The sequence below is a fragment of the Bombyx mandarina genome, chromosome A1, assembly GCF_030267445.1.
Source record: "Bombyx mandarina strain Sakado chromosome A1, ASM3026744v2".
Lineage (NCBI taxonomy): Eukaryota > Metazoa > Arthropoda > Insecta > Lepidoptera > Bombycidae > Bombyx > Bombyx mandarina.
Window position 1 is genome coordinate 20,445,197 of NC_143234.1, and position 19,652 is coordinate 20,464,848.

At 40.2% G+C, this 19,652-nt stretch overlaps 1 protein-coding gene and 1 non-coding gene across 3 annotated transcripts in view; one reads left to right on the plus strand and one right to left on the minus strand.

Moving 5' to 3' along the window:
- brat (tripartite motif-containing protein brain tumor) overlaps positions 1-19,652 on the plus strand; it is a 474,910-nt gene that overhangs the window by 238,514 nt on the left and 216,744 nt on the right. The window lies entirely within an intron of this gene.
- LOC114242764 (U6 spliceosomal RNA) lies at positions 5,898-6,004 on the minus strand. Its single transcript, XR_003624668.2, has one exon. It is a non-coding gene; the product is annotated as a U6 spliceosomal RNA (small nuclear RNA).

Consider the following 19,652-nt stretch of genomic DNA (forward strand, 5'->3'; position numbering starts at 1 on the left):
ATTTAGTAAAAAATCGCTCTACAATTTCTGGTGCAATATAATCCCATAATCCTAAAAGCATTGTGTATTAATATAAACAGGGAATAAATAAATAAAATATCGTTCGTTTATTGATTTGGACCGAACGTATTTGCGAAGTTTTCCCCGAGTACGCTTCTTGAATCTTTAATTTTATTGAATTCCTATCGATCCCACTTGTACACTCGACTGTACCAGATGGTCCGTAATGGACTTATCCCCTTCGCGATCCTTTTTACATAAGCAATATTTTACGAACATGCCTTTTGTTTTATTTACGTTCTCAACATTTTCAGGGAAGAATGTAACTTAATCTAATGCGGCTACATAATTGTAACCGGTATGTTAGATAAATATTAAGATTCTTCATTCAAAGATTCTATCTCTCATCAACCGAATGATCATTGTTCTATACTCTTCGTATATACTGTGTTACTTATAATATTTTGTATTCAAGTTTAACAATATTTGCTATGTGTATGTGCATTACTATAATTTTCATGTTGTATTTGTTATTTGAGCTGTTCGTGTAGAACACTCATCACTTTTAATTATTATTCTCATAATCCTCTCGCAGGTCTTCTGGAAGAGATTTCTTAAAGAAATAAGCAGTGCCTTTGTACATAATTTTCCTATTACTCTGTACTATGTCTTCCTTTTTGTGTGTACATAAATAAATAAATAAAAGCTTACAACATTTGGGTGTCATATTTTTTCCTCATCTGGCAATCAATGTAATTGAAACATAGCGTTTTAAAAGTTCATTGCCCTTTAAGGCCATTATCCTTTTTTAATTGTCTTACATTACGTGCAGTGCACAAATAAAATTTCGATGAGAGTTTTACAGTCATCGTCTCAGGAATCAATAACCCATAAAAATACACATATTCGGTTTGATCTGAAAAATGAATTTTGATAAGTTCATTGACCTCTCAAATACCTCGCCTACGTTCTCTCGATCGAGTTCCATCTCTGGCGAAGTCGTCGTGGCCTAAAGGATAAGACGTCCGGTGCATTCGTGTTGAAGCGATGCACCGGTGTTCGAATCCCGCAGGCGGGTACCAATTTTTCTAATGAAATATGTACTCAACAAATGTTCACGATTGACTTCCACGGTGAAGGAATAACATCGTGTAATAAAAATCAAACCCGCAAAATTATAATTTGCGTAATTACTGGTGGTAGGACCTCTTGTGAGTCCGCGCGGATAGGTACCACCGCCCTGCTTATTTCTGCCGTGAAGCAGTAATGCGTTTCGGTTTGAAGGGTGGGGTAGCCGTTGTAACTATACTGAGATTTTAGAACTTGTATCTCAAGGTGGGTGGCGCGTCTACGTTGTAGATGTCTATGGGCTCCAGTAACCACTTAACATCAGGTGGGCTGTGAGCTCGTCCACCCATCTACGCAATAAAAAAAAAAATAAAAAAAAAAAAAAAAAAGTTCGGAGGCGGGTTGTTGATTAATACCTTACTAGTAGTGGCCCAATCATACCCCGCTCGCGTTAGAGGAAGTCCGGTGATTTTCTCCTGCTCATACAAACCTAGCCACCGTTATATCTTGTTCATTTATTGCTTAAATAGGTGGACGACCTTACAGCCCACCTGGTGTTAAGTGGTTACTGGAGCCCATAGACAGTAAATGCGCCACCCACGAGATAAAGTTCTAAGGTCTCAAGTATAGTTACAACGGATGGCCCACCCTTTAAGCCGAAACGCATTACTGTTTCGCGGCAAAAATAGGCAGGGTGGTCCTACTACCAGTAATTCTGGTAATCTGTCACCAAAAATGACGTAAGCAAACATTACGATCTCAGTGAAACACGAATGCACAAAATCATTTATCATCCGCGCACACATAAAAATAAAAACCGGTAATGTATTTTCCGGGAATACGATTCACGTGAAAATTCGTTTTCCGGTCGAAGCAATCGCCCCGCGCCGTTTACAATAACATAATTAATCTGTTGTTTCGAAAACGTTTATTTAACAATCGCAATTGTTAATGCGTCGCTCGGTCGGCACCTCCGTCGGTCAAACGAAAAACGTTTCATTCATCACAATTATCGATGCTCACTGGATCACTTAATGTAAAACCAATATATTTTTTTTTTGTCAAGAGGAAATCACCGGACTTCCGCCCTCCACTGGGGATGGAGGAGTTGAACCGACTAAAACCTCCTGTCGCTCAACAACCAGCATCCAAACCTCGCATGAAAGAGAACTCATGAAAAGGTAAAGGGGGGAAAGTGAAGCGTTTAGTGCGGAGCACATCTCTCCCATCACCCTCTCCCTCGGGACAATCTATACCATGCCACTCACGATTTTTAAACTTTTATTGCTTAGATAGGTAGTCGAGCTCACAGTTCACCTGAACCTCACTGGAGCTCATAGAAATCTACAACGTAAATGCCGCCACCCACCTTGAGATATGAGTTCTCAGTATAGTTACAACGGCTGCCCCACCCTTCAAACCGAAACGCATTACTACTTCACGGCAGTAATAGGCAGGGTGGTGGTACCTACCCATGCGGGCTCACAAGAGGTCTTACCACCAGTAAATATGATCGAACACTATGGAGGAAAGTCACATGTGGTCGCGATCCTCAGCAATGAGGGAACGATGAGGAAGAAAATAGGTAATTGGTTTCCGGAGCCACCCATCCTGTCGTGGCGTGTAACTTCTTTGACAGGGCATACAACCTACAAAGGCTAGACATAGACTAAGATAGAGAATTGACAGATGTGATACCGTTTCCGTTCACACCCTAATCCAAAGACTCGGAAGAAGTAGAAATGAATGAGCAAGGAGAAGAAAAAAATGCATTAGACTTGCTCATTGATAGTTATTTTTATAGTGCAAAAATTTACACTACGACTCATATTACCACATATTTATTTAAACAATAGTAGATTATATTAGTAGGCGTCCATTTGCGGGATGGAATCAATGACGTGAGAACTTTATGTCTAGTGATGGCAGTATCGATCATGGCCAGCAAGCAGTAATTGCCCAGCACGGAGCTAAATATGAACCTATAAAAATGATATTACTAATTTTTCTGTTTTATTTATTTTCAGGTAAGAATCACCATCGAACAACAATCATTTGCTGTCCGTAAGTGAGAGTTTTTCTAAATAATTAGAATTAAAATAAAAATGTTTGAATAACTTAAGAGCTTCAAATGTTTTTTATAATACACCACATTAAGCTGAATTCAACAAAAGTAAATCGATCTACATTCATTACTACTAAAGTATTCTTCGGTATTCGCGAGTAGTAAAGTATTAGTAAAGCAGTAGTAAATTATTTTCTTCGGTATTCGGTCTAGTTGAACCATTTTGCGGTTTCACCCTTTAACTTATTTTTATTTGCAATTTCTAATGCTTCGAATAATGCACTTTACAGATATGCTAGTCACGGACATTATTATGTAAATACAGAAAAAAGAATTGAATGTGTGGTGGAATACAATTATTTTTTTTTTATTTGAAAATCTAAGCCTTATTCTTAACTACCGACCCGCCCTCGCTTCGCTTCGGAAACTGTAATTTATTATTGATTTTTCCAATATTTAATGGATGTTATTATAAATATAAACCTTACTCTTCAATCACTCTATCTATTAAAAAAAACCGCATAAAAATCCGTTGCGTAGTTTTAAAGATTATAGCATACATAGGGATATAGGGACAGAGAAAGCGACTTTGTTTTATACTATGTAGTGATGTTCATAAAGAATAAAATGCAAATCATAAAACCAAAAACGTATAAAGTAAAAGAAAAATCGAGAGAAGCAACGGAAAAGTTCCTTCCTGTGACACGATTTAGAAGGGATTAATTAATCAATTAACCCAATGAGGGTTGACATCACACAAGCGGACGGTGCTAAAGCTCATGCCAAATCTAAACATGATATGAGGATAAGGATAGACGAGCCGAGGTGTGATACGGAAACCGACATCCCTACAAAATCAACATTAACCATTGCATTTACAAATAACAAAACCTCTCGGTACTTTTCCGATTAACCTCAAAGGATTTTTTTTTATTGCTTGGATGGGTGGACGAGCTCACAGTCCCCCTGGTGTTAAGTGGTTACTGGAGCCCATGGACATCTACAACGTAAATGCGCCACACACCTTGACATATAGTTCTAAGGTATAGTTACAACGGCTGCCCCACCCTTCAAACCGAAACGCATTACTGCTTCACGGCAGAAATAGGTAGGGCAGTGGTACCTGCCCACGCGGACTCACAAGAGGTCCTACCACGAGTAAAATACCTCTAAATACGTCCCAGTTTACGAAAACATTAATGGGTATAAAACTTATTAATTTAGTTGAAAAAATAGTGTAAGTAAAAAGCGTGATTTTAATTATAAATGCTACAATAAACAGAACAATAAAATAAACTAAAATGAAACCGCTGGAGAAGATTCACGGTATGAATTTCAGGTAAACATATATATAACTATTTCTGGTAACGCTATACCGTCTCAGCCCTCTGCGCATACTAGCGTGCGGTTTTAACGGGCTCATTCTACCGAATTGCTTATCTCATTTCACTTAACGAACACGTTTCTGTTTATTTAAATGTAATCTATACATATATCTAAACATATAAATAGAATTGGAGTGTCTGTTTGTAATACTGAAATAACCGCTTTTTACTACATGCATATGAATATATATACGGTACATACACCAAAATATCATTTTTTACAATTTTTGTCTGTCTGTCTGTTTGTCTAATCTCTGGAACCGCTGGACCGAATTTGACGAGACTTTCACTGATAGGTAGCTGATGATATAAGGAGTAACTTAGGCTACTTTTTTTAGACTAGCTTCGCCTCGCGGCGTCACTCGCGGTACGACAATAACCGCGGGTAGCATCGCGAGACTCAGCTATTAATAATAAAATTTAATGTTTCCGAAGCGAAGCGAGGGCGGGTCGCTAGTGTACTATATAAATCAATACCACATTGCGAGTAAACAGCTAGTTAATACTTAGTGTTACGAACCTCACTATATATCATTGTTAAGGGTAAGCTTAGGCAAGGGTTAGGTTTTTTTAATGCGACTTAAATTTAATGTTGCGGTGTATTTTACTGGTGGTAGGACCTCTTGTGAGTCCGCACGGGTAGGTATCACCACCCTGTCTATTTCTGCCGTGATACAGTAATGCGTTTCGGTTTAAAAGGTGGGGCAGCCGTCGTAACTATACTGAGACCTTAGAACTTATATCTCAAGGTGGGTGGCGCATTTACGTCATAGATGTTTATGGACTCCAGTAACCACTTAACACCAGGTGGGCTGTGAGCTCGTCCATCCATCTAAGCAACAAAAAAAAAACGTAGTGGAGCTCTTGCGCCTTAAACTATGTACAAAATCAAAAAAAATCTACAGACTGACTTCCCCACGCACGCTTCCCTTTTTAAAACAGAATTGGCCCAGTTTAGACTTAGTCTTTTAATATAATTATATTTATATCCAAATTAAATTTTAATAATTTCAATTTAATCCATTTATTTGTTAGATATTTATTTCTCTATATTGTGCAACCAAAATTGACTCAATATATATATTTTTTAGTGCTTTGAAGCCATAATTTTTCGACGCAGTTTTCACTGCGATCTTTCTTAGCAGCAATAAAACAAAGTCACACGTAATAGACGGGTTTTGTTCAACCTTACTCCGGTATGGTATGGGCATTGGGGCGTACCCCTCTGCCTGGGCATGACCTTCCTATCCAGTAGGGTAAGGCCAATGAATTGCTGGTGGGCAAAAATTTCCGGTATGGTACGGGCATTAGGGCGTATCCCTCAGCCTGGGCATAACCTTCCTACTCAGTAGGGTAGGGCCATTGAATTGCTGGTGGGCAAAAATATGGAACACTGCATGGCTTTTCCTGTCATCCTTGCGCACGGGTCATGCTAATCTTCTCTGTAGCTTCCCAACTTCAGTATATCGTCGCTATGAAACCAAAATCTGCTATATGCAGGGCTGTGAACTATACGAAAAGGTCAAAATAAAAAATCTCAAAAAAGGTACATAGCAGATTTGATTTTGGTTTGACAACGACGATATGTACTTCTGAAGCGAGTCACACATTTTTCTTCATAAGTGGCATATAAAGATTAATCACAATTTCAAACTTAATGACCGCAAGGCAAACAGATTACTCTCACTTATACAAGATTCCCTTTTAACGGCTGCGGTCGGCGTGCTTAGACATAACTTAAGAACAAGTTATTCTAGTTCCAAGTCTTATGTAAGTACGCTTATGCACAGGCGCCTTGTTGAGTACTAAAATTGTTTGTTTTATTGTTAATAGATTCTGCACTACTTTCATATTATTCCGCATAATGTAATTCAGTTCATTATTCATCTTGCAATGAAAGTAGAATGTTTATATCGAGACATTTATCTGTAAGATTGAGAATATCTTTAATTAATAGCCTTTGCAGCAGGCATTTGGGAAAGAATCAATTGTCAGATACTAGCATACACATACATTATAAGTACATAATACTCACTTGCAAAACGTACGATTTCTCTACTGAAATAAAGATTTAATAATAATAAAACATTTAAATATGAAACTATATAGTTTAGTATTTTTTTTAATTAATAATTCAAATAGTTACATAAGTAATTTGTTAAAAAAGGTCAATGAACGCTCACCATTATCTTTTCACGACCAATGCCTCTATCAAGCACGTATACATAATATGAGTCGACTATTATCAAAGCCGGCAATGTGACTTTTGGACAATTATTGGTAAATCAGAAAAACGAATTATTGACTTTGTATTCCATTGGCAGTCACAAAACTCTTCTGAACGACATCTTAGATAAATAACAGGTTAAGTTAATACTTTATTTAATGCAGGTTTTGAACCGTATTCTTTGAAGGAGACGATTATATTCAAATCAATCTGTATTGACATATCAATATTTTTTTTTTGTCCAAATGCACAGATTGCCACCTTTTTTTTTTTTTTTTACCTATGCTGATAGCCTTGAGAGGCTATTTCAGCTTCACCCTAACGTTAGTAGGTGAGCTCGCGGGGCTCAACCGGAGAGTTGCTAACACTGACCCTAGCAAGAGCAGTGCTTCGCAGAATCTACCACCGGATCGGAAACGCGACCCACTGAGAAGATCCGGCGAGAAACTCAGTGGGCTGTGTCTATGGGTTAGTTCGCTCGTCGAGCCCTTCGTCGCAAGCGACGGGTTCGACGAGGACGGTGACCGGTGCTTGTGGTGCCTAAAAGCACCGTTAATGGATCAGGAGGATCCGTAATGACGTGCTTTGGGCGACGTCGACGGTTTACCATTCGGTCTACTGGGTCGGGTATGTAATTTCCAGCGGCTACGATGAGAGGGTTCTCATGTCGTGCCGCCTTCTCAAAATGGCGCAGCGATGCCGACTGTAGATACTTACTAAAAGAGTCGAGCTCCAGGTCGTCGTGGAGATCCACATTCCTAAGGAACCAAGGCGCTCCGACGGCTATCCTGCAGAATCGTGATTGAATAACCTGAAGGGATTTCAAGTTGGTGCGGGCTGCGTGAGCGAACACTACGCTTGCATACGTCATGACGGGGCGTATACAAGTTTTGTAGAGAGTTACCTTATTGCGGAGGGACAGTTTGCTTCGACTACAAAGCATTGGATAGAGTCGTCCTAGAATAAACGCGGCGCGGTCGCGTACCGTTTTTATATGGGGACGGAATGTCATCCCTCTGTCGAGGGTGACGCCTAGATATTTGACCTTCGAGACCCACGGAATGGGCTGGCCAAAGAGAGTGATGGGACTAACGGCGGAGGTGTTTGCGCGCCTACTACGGAGTGGGATGCTCGAAGTGATGTTCGGAGGGCGACCCCTTTTGAAGAGCACCGCTGCGCTTTTCGTGGGGTTGATGTCTATTCGCCACTTCCGGAACCACTGTCCCATGGTGGCTACTGCGATCTGGAGTCGCCGATGAAGCAGCGACATCTTCCTACACGAGTAGTAGATAGCCGTGTCATCGGCGAAGAGCGCTAGATGGGTCTCCGGAGACCGGGGTATATCATTGATATACAAACTAAATAATAACGGGGAGAGCGCGGAGCCTTGCGGGACTCCTTGCCACCTTTAATAATAGACGACTCATATATACGTTAAATCTTTAAAGTCCTTGATACCGGTAACATAAAACAAAGAGTGCCTTAGCCGAGAGGGATTCGAACGCCGCAGACGGAAATGCACTTAACTCCTAAGGAGACGTCATAGAAAAACCATTAGCTTCGTATATGTATCCATACATGTTCTTTTTTTTTATTGCTTAGATGGGTGGACGAGCTCACAACCCACCTGGTGTTAAGTGGTTACTGAAGCCCATAGGCATCTACAACGTAAATGCGCCACCCACCTTGAGATATAAGTTGTAAGGTCTCAGTATAGTTACAACGGCTGCCCCACCCTTCAAACCGAAACGCTTTACTGCTTCACGACAGAAATAAGCAGGGCGGTGGTACCTACCTGAGCGGACTCACGAGAGGTCCTACCACCAGTAATTACGCAAATTATAATTTTGCGGGTTTCACTTTTATTACACGATGTTATTCCTTCACCGTGGAAGTCAATCGTGAACTTTGTTGAGTACGTATTTCATTAGAAAAATTGGTACCCGCCTGCTGGATTCGAACAGCGGTTCATCGCTTCAACACGAATGCACCGGACGTCTTATCTTTTAGGCCACGACGACTTCAAAATGTATGACTGTATGTTCACGAACATACAGCTCCATTGAAGGTAAGTGATCATCGTCGCTCACGAACATCAGCAATTTTAGGCACTGCGAAGCTCCAGAAAACTTAAGCAGATGCTTCTAAAATACACTAAATTTGCAATGGTTAGTGTATTGAAAAACGATTGTAAAAAATGGTTAGTGTTGTGTATTAATTATTGTACGAATACAACTGATGGTAAGGATAGCGATTCGTTGAAATTAACTGCGCGCCAAGTTCAGTGTATTTATTCATTGTACTATGTCTACAATCTTCGGGCAAGCAACAAGCAATAAGTTGACAAAGATTAATCGCAATCAGATCGTGCGGCAGCCCGTGAAATACGGACGAACAAAAGTTAGCTTAATACATATATATACGTACATACAATCTATATATTGTGTGTAATAGGCAAGCGACCTCTACAAGGCCGGAATTGTGGATTTACGTTTGCTAAGTTCATCGAACTCAAATTTTAATAATGGCATAATTGTTTCCATTCCAACAAAATTCAGTGTCGTTGAACTTAAGTATTATATTGTGGAATCCGCGTAAATGCGGATATTATTCGAGCACTTTTTTCATCAGCCTTCCAGTGATTCCGCACGGCTAGGTACCACCGCCCTGCCTATTTCTGCCTTGAAGCACCAATGCGTTTCGGTTTGAAGGGCGGGGCAGCCGTTGTAACTATACTTGAGACTAGAACTTATATCTCAAGGTGGGTGCCGCATTTACCTTGTAGATGTCTATGGGCTCCAGTAACCACTTAACACCAGGTGGGCTCTGAGCTCGTCCTCCCATATAAGCAATAAAAAAAACAGGTTTTTTCAACAAGAAATCTTACATGCAGTGCAAATGAGGCACTTAGTGAATCTAATTCTCTTGCCGGCTAAATCCTATAGATGTATGTATACATTACTATTTTCAGCTTCGCTTTCCGAGCGTCATTCCCGTTTCATGGAGTTTCAAATCACAACAGCACTAAAGGAGTTTTCGCTACAAAAATATACATCTGTGTCCTTAGTGAGAGTTTCTTAACGTTTTCGATAGCGTAAAAGTTAACCCAGTTTTGTATGCAGTTGGAACAGCGCCCCTAGCGGCAAACGTACGCAAACGATCCCATTCCATACAAATATCAGTTAACTTTTACGCTATCGAGAACGTTAAAAAACTCGCACTAAGCACACTGTATGTTCGTTCAAAATTACAAATAAACGTACCGTAACCTGTGTCAAGTTGAAAGACCTCTTCGAAATACGTCGATCTGTTTCTTTTTTTCTTAGCGAGGATGTTATTTGTAAATGAAATTTAAATTTATGAAAATGCTCTGACGTTTTTTTTAAATGGCTTCTATTTATTTTTTGTTGACAAAAACTTGTCTTTGTCGGTTCTCTTAATACGTCTCTGGCAAGTGTTCTGTTTCAATAGGACATCTTTGATATACATTCGTGTCTTTTCTACGCCAAGTTGGCGAGAAAAATTCTGGGAGTACTCAACAGAGCGTAGCGGTACTTCACGCCTGCACAAAGACCTTAAAAAGCACGAGTCCGGCCTCAAGTGGAGTACTACTCCCACCTCTGGGCTGGGGCTCCCAAATACCACGCCTCCTTTGGATTGACTCCATTTAGAAGAGGGTCGTTCGGAATCTGCGATAATCAAGTTCACGCGAATCTTTTGGAGCCTCTGGTTCTGCGAAGAGACTTCCGTTCTCTCCGTGTTTTGTACAATGTGTTCCATGGAGAGTGCTCTGAAGATTTTTTTTTATTGGCCTTGTATTTGAGATGATCTCGTCGTCTCATTTTTACCATAGTTCAGCAGAGAGTAGAGCAGATTTCATCCTTACTACCTAGAGCCCCTGTGTTCATCCACAGTGCGTTTCCAGAGAGATCTTTTCTACCACTACCACCCGGCTCTGGAATGAACTTCCCTTTATTCGAAGTCTGCTGAGCGCAATGACATGTCCTTCTTTATACAAGGTTTGCGGAGAGCCAAATTTAGCGGTAGGCAGCGGCTTGGCTCTGCCTCTGGCATTGCTGAACTTCACGACCCTTAGTGACCATTCACCATCAGATGGGCCGTATATTCGGCTGCCTAAAGGGCATTAAACAAAAATTTAGATCAAACATAAGCAACAACCTCCACAATAAAAAAACGTATTAGCCTCTTTTTATACTTTAGATAATCTGAGCTCTCATTTCAATTGAAAATAAATCTTTAAGAAGACTACATATGACTTCTCGTAGTATTTTAGGCTAAGATTTATTACAATATTTACAACTATAACTTGGCACCTGCTATCTCGCTAATAAGGACCTGGTAAAAAATGTAAAAATACCCACGAAACCGTATAAAAATCATATTCGAGAAAAAGCTTGTTGCTGCTACTGAATACACGTTGACCGTTTATCTGGAACCGCTGCGTTCATCGACAGTGCGTTTCCAAAGATCTTTTTTGCCACGTACCATCCGGCTACGGAATGAAATCCCCTCCACGGTCTTTTCCGAGCGCTATGACATGTCCTTCTTCAAACAAGGCTCGCGGAGAGCACTATTTTTTTTTTTATTGCTTAGATGGATGGACGAGCTCACAGCCCACCTGGTGTTAAGTGGTTACTGGAGCCCATAGACATCTACAACGTAAATGCGCCACCCACCTCGAGATATAAGTTCTAAGGTCTCAGTATAGTTACAACGGCTACCCCACCCTTCGAACCGAAACGCATTACTGCTTCACGGCGGAAATAGGCGGGGTGGTGGTACCTACCCGCGCGGACTCACAAGAGGTCCTACCACCAGTGAAAACAGTACTTTATGGTAGGCAGCGGCTTAGCTCTCCCCCTGGAATTGCTGACGTCCATGAGCGATGGTGATCACTTACCATCAGGTGGGCCATATGCTCGTCTGCCTACAAAGGCAATACAAAAAAAAACCTGATCTTGGTTGAAAGGAAAATACAATATGAGTTGTTTAATCAAACCTCGATCTAATTAAGCGAGATGAGCGATCTTCCGGCGATGAAACGCGAGTTCATTTATCTGACAACACAAAATGGTGAGCGAAACTGTTTTGTAAGAAGGGGAAAAGGCAGTTCCGGTATAATCGATAAGCGAATATGTTTATAATGTAGCTGGACTAATCTAATACCTAACAGCTTGATGGCGTGAAGCTGCCATTGAATTCCTCGCAGAATCAATGCCTTGTAATAACAATAACTAGAGGTTCCGCAGTAGTCGAATTTCGACTATAATTAATTGGAATTGTAAGTTTGTACACTATTATGATTGTATTTTATACTTCTATAATGACAAATTTCGCCAAGACTACACTCTAAAAAATATTAAAAAATAAAAAACAATATTTCATCTATTCTCAATTTGACAACAGACGTCAAGAACAAAAGTTTGACAATAAATAGTATGCATGCATGTGTGCGTCAAGTACATGGTATGTAGTGTGTGTAATGTTTTCTTTATTGATTTAATGTATCTTTTATGCATTATTTAAAAAAAATATTAGCATTGTACACTTCTTCTGTATATTCTCTATAAGTGTGGAAAATTTCATACTCCTCCGTCCACGCAATTTTCGTAAAAAGGGATACAAAGTTTTTGCTTCACGTATTAATATATAGATATAATAATGATAAAATATCTCAATCCTCTCTTAAAGATTTAGAATGCAATATAATGCATTTCGGTAAGCGAATATGCTTCTAATGTATGCAGTTGGACTAAATACCTAACAGCTTGATGGCGTGAGGCTGCCACTGGATTCCTCGCAGAATCAATGCCCTGTAATAACAATAATATAATAATGATATCTCAATCTTCTCTTAAAGATTTAGAAATGCAATACAATGCATTGCTTAAAATTAATAAAATTGTATCAGTTTATAGTAAAATCATTGATAGAGCTAGTCTGTACTAAGCTCAAAGATTACAAATATCCAAATTATCAATTGCCCAAAAAATCACTATAATCCCCCTCAATCTTTTTTTTATTTATTTTTTATTGCTTAGATGGGTGGATGAGCTCACAGCCCACCTGCTGTTAGGTGGTTACTAGAGCCCATAAACATCCACAACGTAAATGCGCCACCCACCTTGAGATATATTAGTTCTAAGGCCTCAAGTATAGTTACAACGGCTGCCCCGCCCTTCAAGCCGAAACGCATTACTGCTTCACGGCAGAAATAGGCGGGGTGGTGGTACCTACCCGCGAGGACTCACAAGAGGTCCTACCGAGGTTTGATTTTTATTACACGATATTATTCCTTCACCGTGGAAGTCAATCGTGAGCATTTGTTGAGTACGTATTTCATTAGAAAAATTGGTACCCGCCTGGGATTCGAACACCGATGCATCCATTGATTTAAATATACATCGCTCAACACGAATATACCGGATGTATTATCCTTTAGGCCACGACAATTTCAAATCTATATACGAAAACAACATTTAAAGTCATTAATATTTCTATGTGAATTAATATTTGAAACTATATTATTTTCTTTTATTATTTTTTATTATTAAGTAAGATTGAATTATTTTCTTCATTGAACGACAGGTGAGTGAACTTGTTTAAGAAAATCTTTTTAAACCTAAAGAGGCTATTAATATGTATATCGGTCATGAAGTTGCCGTCAAAAACACTAAAAGAGTCTGCAGTCAGGAGCGAACAAAAAAATTTTCCTCTAAAACCTCCCAATTGTAATCTGTACCACAGATAAAGATAGATAAATCTCACGGTCACACCTCTAGGGCTTATCATTAAGAAGCCGACATTCCGCATATTCCTTTGATTTGCAACGAACCTCCAAAAAAATTCCTAAAGCCCTTCAAAGTTCTCTCTTCGAATATAAAATTTCTCTTCCCTCCCTATTTTATCAATATAATGAAAAAAGTCGAACGTACATCCATTAATATCAAGTTTTGTAGATTCGAAATCGTTTTTGCTAGAAGCAAATGTGTTCATTATAATATCCCTTTCAATAAACAATCGTAAAATTGTAGCTTAGAGACCCTCAGTATATATAGTCAGGGACAACCCTGCAATAGAATGCTTGGGTCGTAAAATTTTATTCATATTTGTTAGTAAAGTTAAAACACACACACACATTTACATTTGAAATGTGACGAAAATACTTCTGACTCAAGGTGATGGGACGACCAGTAATGCCAGGTGCACTGTAATTACAGGAGATTTACTGTAATTTTACTGATTTTGCTGTACACTGTATTCCGGCTATACAGTGTACAGTGAACAGCAAAAAACACGGTTACTTTTAATGTTAACGACCAAAAAAAAGTAGATTTGTCATTCATTGCATGAAACGAACCGCACTGTGTTCTACTTTAAGTAAGCATTACCTCTTCAGTCGGGGAATTCCCACAGAACGGGGAATAGATTATAGATAACTATTATTTGACAAAATTGTGATGTTTATATTTAGCATATTCTTTGTTTACTGTAAGCTACCGTTGCAATATTGCGGATAATAGTAGGTAAGTTTAGAACCTTACAATGAAGTGTTCATTTTGAAATAGTGGCTACATTGTTTGGATTAATTGTATTATAATTAGTATTACTTTTAAAATTGTCACTAAAATGTCAGCTCGTGAAAGCGACGGCGAAGGACCCTCCACGCCGAAAAAAAGAGAACTTAAAAGCAGAAATTTTCAAAAGTCTTTTCCAATAAAAGTATGTCTTTTTTCACTGAAAAACACTCTAATGAGTTTTATGATTTACTGCATTTTCCTTCCGATCTACTGTAATTTTACATGCGGAATGTGGCGGGTAGCCATCACAGAACACAAGATATTTGACAGATGCCTAAATCTCTCTTACGACATTTTCAAGATAAAGCGCTTATACAAAAGTTCCAAACAACAACATGCGGACCGTCGGTCTACCGAGCAATATCACCCGCTCGGTGGAAGATCTTCCCTTCCGTCGTTAAGCCTCCAAACTGGTGACCTGCGACGGAACAATTGCAGCCTTCACACTTCATCATCAGCGCTTCAAGAGCTTCGACTACCACAATTTCCGCATTCTCGCAGATAAAAAGCAAGTCATCGACAGTCGTCCCACAGCAAGCCAGCATCGCAGCCTCAACAGGACCATCGCAGCCGACTCACCGCGCTTTCTGTCCTACGGCACGCAACTACACTGCCTCATCACGCAGCATTCAAACTCAGTCTCGACTCACCGCAAACTTCGAGCAGCACTGACACTTGCAAGCTAATCTCAGCACGGACTACGCTCACCAAATGACACGACCTCCGGTCTCGGAGGGGAGTGATGTGGCGGGTAGCCATCACAGAACACTAGATATTTGATGCCTGAATCTCGCTTACAACATTTTCAAGATAAGCTTGCATATGTACAAGTTACGAACAACAACACCTGGACCGTCGGTCTACCGAGCAATATCACCCGCTCGGTGGAAGATCTTTCCTTCGTCGTAAACCTCCTAAACGGAACACTGTATTTTTTTCAATCCAACCTGGCAACACTGTGGACGACACTAATGTTGTGATATCCATGAACTCCGATATAGATAGACTGCAAACCTTCTATAAGAGTTAAACTGTACATATAAAGAACCACACGCCCAAGTCATCGATGTCTGAATGCGTTATATGTGCATGTTCCGACACTAGCTTTCAGACTTGTGGGATCGGCCATAATTGCAATATCAAATCCCTTCGCCTCACATTAAAGCAATTAATGCCTTCGTAAATATTAAATCAAAGTATCATCTTAATCGACACCCTTGTGCCTTTAAATATCGGAAAGCCATTCGTGTGCCGTTATCGTTACGATAACTTGTTTCTTCGTCGCATTAGCGATCGTGACGTCGCGTCGGACCGGCTGTACTTTAGATCGGGCGCTCGATTTAACACTTTTCCAGTTTTATCCGATGAGAAAATGAAGGAAATTGAATTCGCAATGATCATAATATCAATTATCTCTGAGATATCTCACGATTACTTTTGCTTAAATAAATATAATTAGCTACGTGTTGGAGTTCCTTTGTAAATAATCAATCACTACATAGTATAAAACAAAGTCGCTTTCTCTGTCCCTACGTATGCTTAAATCTTTAAAACTACGCAACGGATTTTGATGCGTTTTTTTTTAATATATAGAGTGATTGAAGAGGAAGGTTTATATTTATAATAACATCCATTAAATAGTGGAGAAATCAATAATAAATTACAGTTTCCGAAGCGAAGCGAGGGCGGGTCACTAGTAAAGAATATAGAAGAATTCGACGGTATATTATGCAGTTTTTTTGCCGCAAATCCAGATCCGACTCCAAAAGAAATGTTAACACCCATTTTGAGGCCTGACGTCAAATTTAGTGAACAGACGCGTGCGATATCGTCAGCCTATTCGCCCAAATAACAAACTCTTATTTGCAACTATTACAATAACTCTGAAACGGCTTTCGGCGTCAAACAGCAGACCTATTGACTCGTTCAATAGTAAGGAAACCCTTAGAATAAGACGATTTAAAAACGTATCACGTACACTGAGGACCGTAATGCCAACGCAGTCGAAAGTCCCTGTAAGCTCTCTCACACACGTCGGCGAAAAATCATCAGGAAATAAGCGCTCGAAAGCTTTTTTGCAGTGCGATTTGTTTCCTTTATTATACACTTCGTTTCGCAAGGGCTTAGGTAAAGTGGATTTTATGTTACAAAAGAGCTGATCGACGATAGTTATTTTTTTTAAGGGGAAATACAGCACGTTATGAATCGTCGTGGCCTAAAGGATAAGACGTCCGGTGCATTCGTGTTGAGCGATGCACCGGTGTTCGAATCCCGCAGGCGGGTAGCAATTTTTCTAATGAAATACGTACTCAACAAATGTTCACAATTGACTTCCACGGTGAAGGAATAACATCGTGTAATAAAAATCAAACCCGCAAAATTATAATTTGCGTAATCACTGGTGGTAGGACCTCTTGGGATTCCGCATGGGTAGGTACCACCACCCCGCCTATCTCCGCTGTGAAGCAGTAATGCGTTTCGGTTTGAAGGGTGGGGTAGCCGTTGTAACTATACTGAGACCTTAGAATTTATATCTCAAGGTGGGTGGCGCATTTACGTTGTAGATGTCTATGGGCTCCAGTAACCACTTAACATCAGGTGGGCTGTGAGCTCGTCCATCCATATAAGCAATAAAAATATTCAACGCTTAATGATAAAATTCGCTCTTCGACTAAGCGTGAACGACATTTACAAATGCACTCAAACACTTCTCCGTGGAGTCACTGAATCAAAATTGGAGTCTTAATAATTTTAAATTATTATGAAACAATCGAATCAATTCGCCATCGGATTTCCTCCCGCCATCGGAGCAGAGTTCGTCCATATTATCTGGAACCGCTGCGTTCATCGACAGTGCGTTTCCAAAGATATTTTTTTGCCACGTACCATCCGGCTGTTTCTGGCGCCGCCTATTAAGGATTCCATGGACAGCCCATCGCACGAACATCTCGGTCCTACATCAGCTTATATAACGGCCACGTTGCCCGCAGAGGTGTAGACAACTTGGAACGTCTGATGGTCACTGGGAAAGTAGAAGGAAAACGTCCTAGAGGCCGGAGCCCCAAACGTTGGTCCGACCAGATCTCCGAGCAAACCAGCGGACCACTTAGCGCTGCACTACACCAGGCAACTGACCGGAACCGATGGAGGCTGACAGTCGACAAGCTAAAACGGAGTCACGATCCTCAGCAATGAGGGAGCGATGGAGAAGAAGACCATCCGGCTATGTAATGAGCTCCCCTCCACGGTGTTTCCCGAGCGCTATGATATATCCTTCTTCAAAAGAGGCTTGTGGAGAGTATTAAGCGGTAGGGAGCGGCTTGGCTCTGCCCCTGGCATTGCTGAAGTCCATGAGCGACGGTGACCACTCACCATCAGGTGGGCCGTATGCTCGTCTGCCTACAAGGGCAATAAAAAAAAACGTAATTAAAAAACACATTTTATTTTTCAGTAGTTTATTTGCTATACTAACATCGTAAGACGCACACTACATGACTACCACGACCACTCTGTCAAGAGTGACACGATTGAGAAGAAGAAATTTACTATAATTGAAAATCAGCAATTTTTTTTATTGCTTAGATGGGTGGACGATCTCACAGCCCACCTGATGTTAAGTGGTTACTGGAGCCCATAGACATCTACAACGTAAATGCGCCACCCACCTTGAGATATAAGTTCTAAGGCCTCAAGTATAGTTACAACGGCTGCCCCACCCTTCAAACCGAAACGCATTACTGCTTCACGGCAGAAATAGGCAAGGTGGTGGTACCCACCCGCGAGGACTCACAAGAGGACCTACCACCAGTGTAAACAACAACAGCAAACACCAGATATTGTAAAAAGATTGAGCAGCTCCCTTTGTGTTAGTAAGTGAATAGTGCTTTTCGTTGATATGAGAGTAGGGGTTTATTTCCGTCTGAACTTCTAGAATGACTTCTTTTTATTATCTGAAGAGTAGCATGCTTTGCAAGCTCGCCGTTGTAACTTCTGATGTACCACTATCGTTTGGACTAACAGTGCTCACTTGACTTCAATTCAACTCAGTCTCAAATATGGTTTTCACGCTGTGCTCTATATGTGAAGACAATGAGACATAAAACATTTTTTTAAATTAGTGCCACGTCAAAATTTATCGTAAAAGTCACTTAACCTAGTTATTTAAAACTACCCTCTAACTTTTAACCACTAACACGATCTGTGAGTGAAGCTTAATTTAATATTAAATAAAAAGGACAAAGGTCACATTTTCAATTCTACCTTAGGTGCACTGGGACTGTGTTACCCCAGATATGACAAGGTCACATAATCCAACTGGTAGGGTGACCAATAATTTAAACCAAAAGCCTTTCCAGTTTTGGAACGAAGTTCCTTATCGCGGGTTGTGAAAGGGGGCTAGACGAAAAAAATTCTTACGAAAAGTTGTCACGACACTTTTTAGATCCGTCATTCTGACCAATCAACGTGTAGGCGCTTATCGCGTGACATTGCTCGTATCCGATTGGTCCGCGTAATGAGTACAGTTTCTCGAGATAGCGTTTCAACAATAGTAATTTAGTTCATAGTATTGTTTTTTTCTTCTTCATAATGCCGTAATTTATTATTATAACTTAATAAAAAAATTACAATTCCTTCACTAATTAATCGAAAGGAACTTCGTTCTATCCGGGTGTCCCTTGACACCTCTGAAGTTTTTTTGATTTTCTTGTGTATAGTAATAGCAGGCTCTTCTCAGTTAACTTTCCTTCTCGAATTTTCTCAAAATGGGAAGCGGTGTTCTCGCTTAAATCCGATACGTGGTATTAATCGCTTAACAATAGGTAGTCCTTCAGTGTGCTTAGTGCGAGTTTTTTAACGTTCACGATAGCGTAAAAGTTAGCTGATATTTGTATGGAATGGGATCGTTTGCCTACGTTTGCCGCTAGGGGCGCTGTTCCAACTGCATACAAAATTGGGCTAACTTTTACGCTATCGAGAACGTTAAAAAACTGGCACTAAGCAGACTGGTCATATCCTATCTAGTTTATTAAAATAGGTAATAACAAATTCTTTAGTTCAAGGCGGTCGCGTCGTTAATGGCTGGCAGAGAAGAACATAAATTGGCTGTAGAAGCAGTTTACTACTGGTGGTACGACCTCTTGAGAGTCCGCGCGGGTAGGTACCACCACCCTGCTTATTTCTGCCGTGAAGCAGTAATGCATTTCGGTTTGAAAGGGGGGGCGGCCATTGTAACTATACCTGAGACCTTAAAACTTATTGTCTCAAGGTGGGTGGCGCATTTTACGTTGTAGATGTCTATGGGCTCC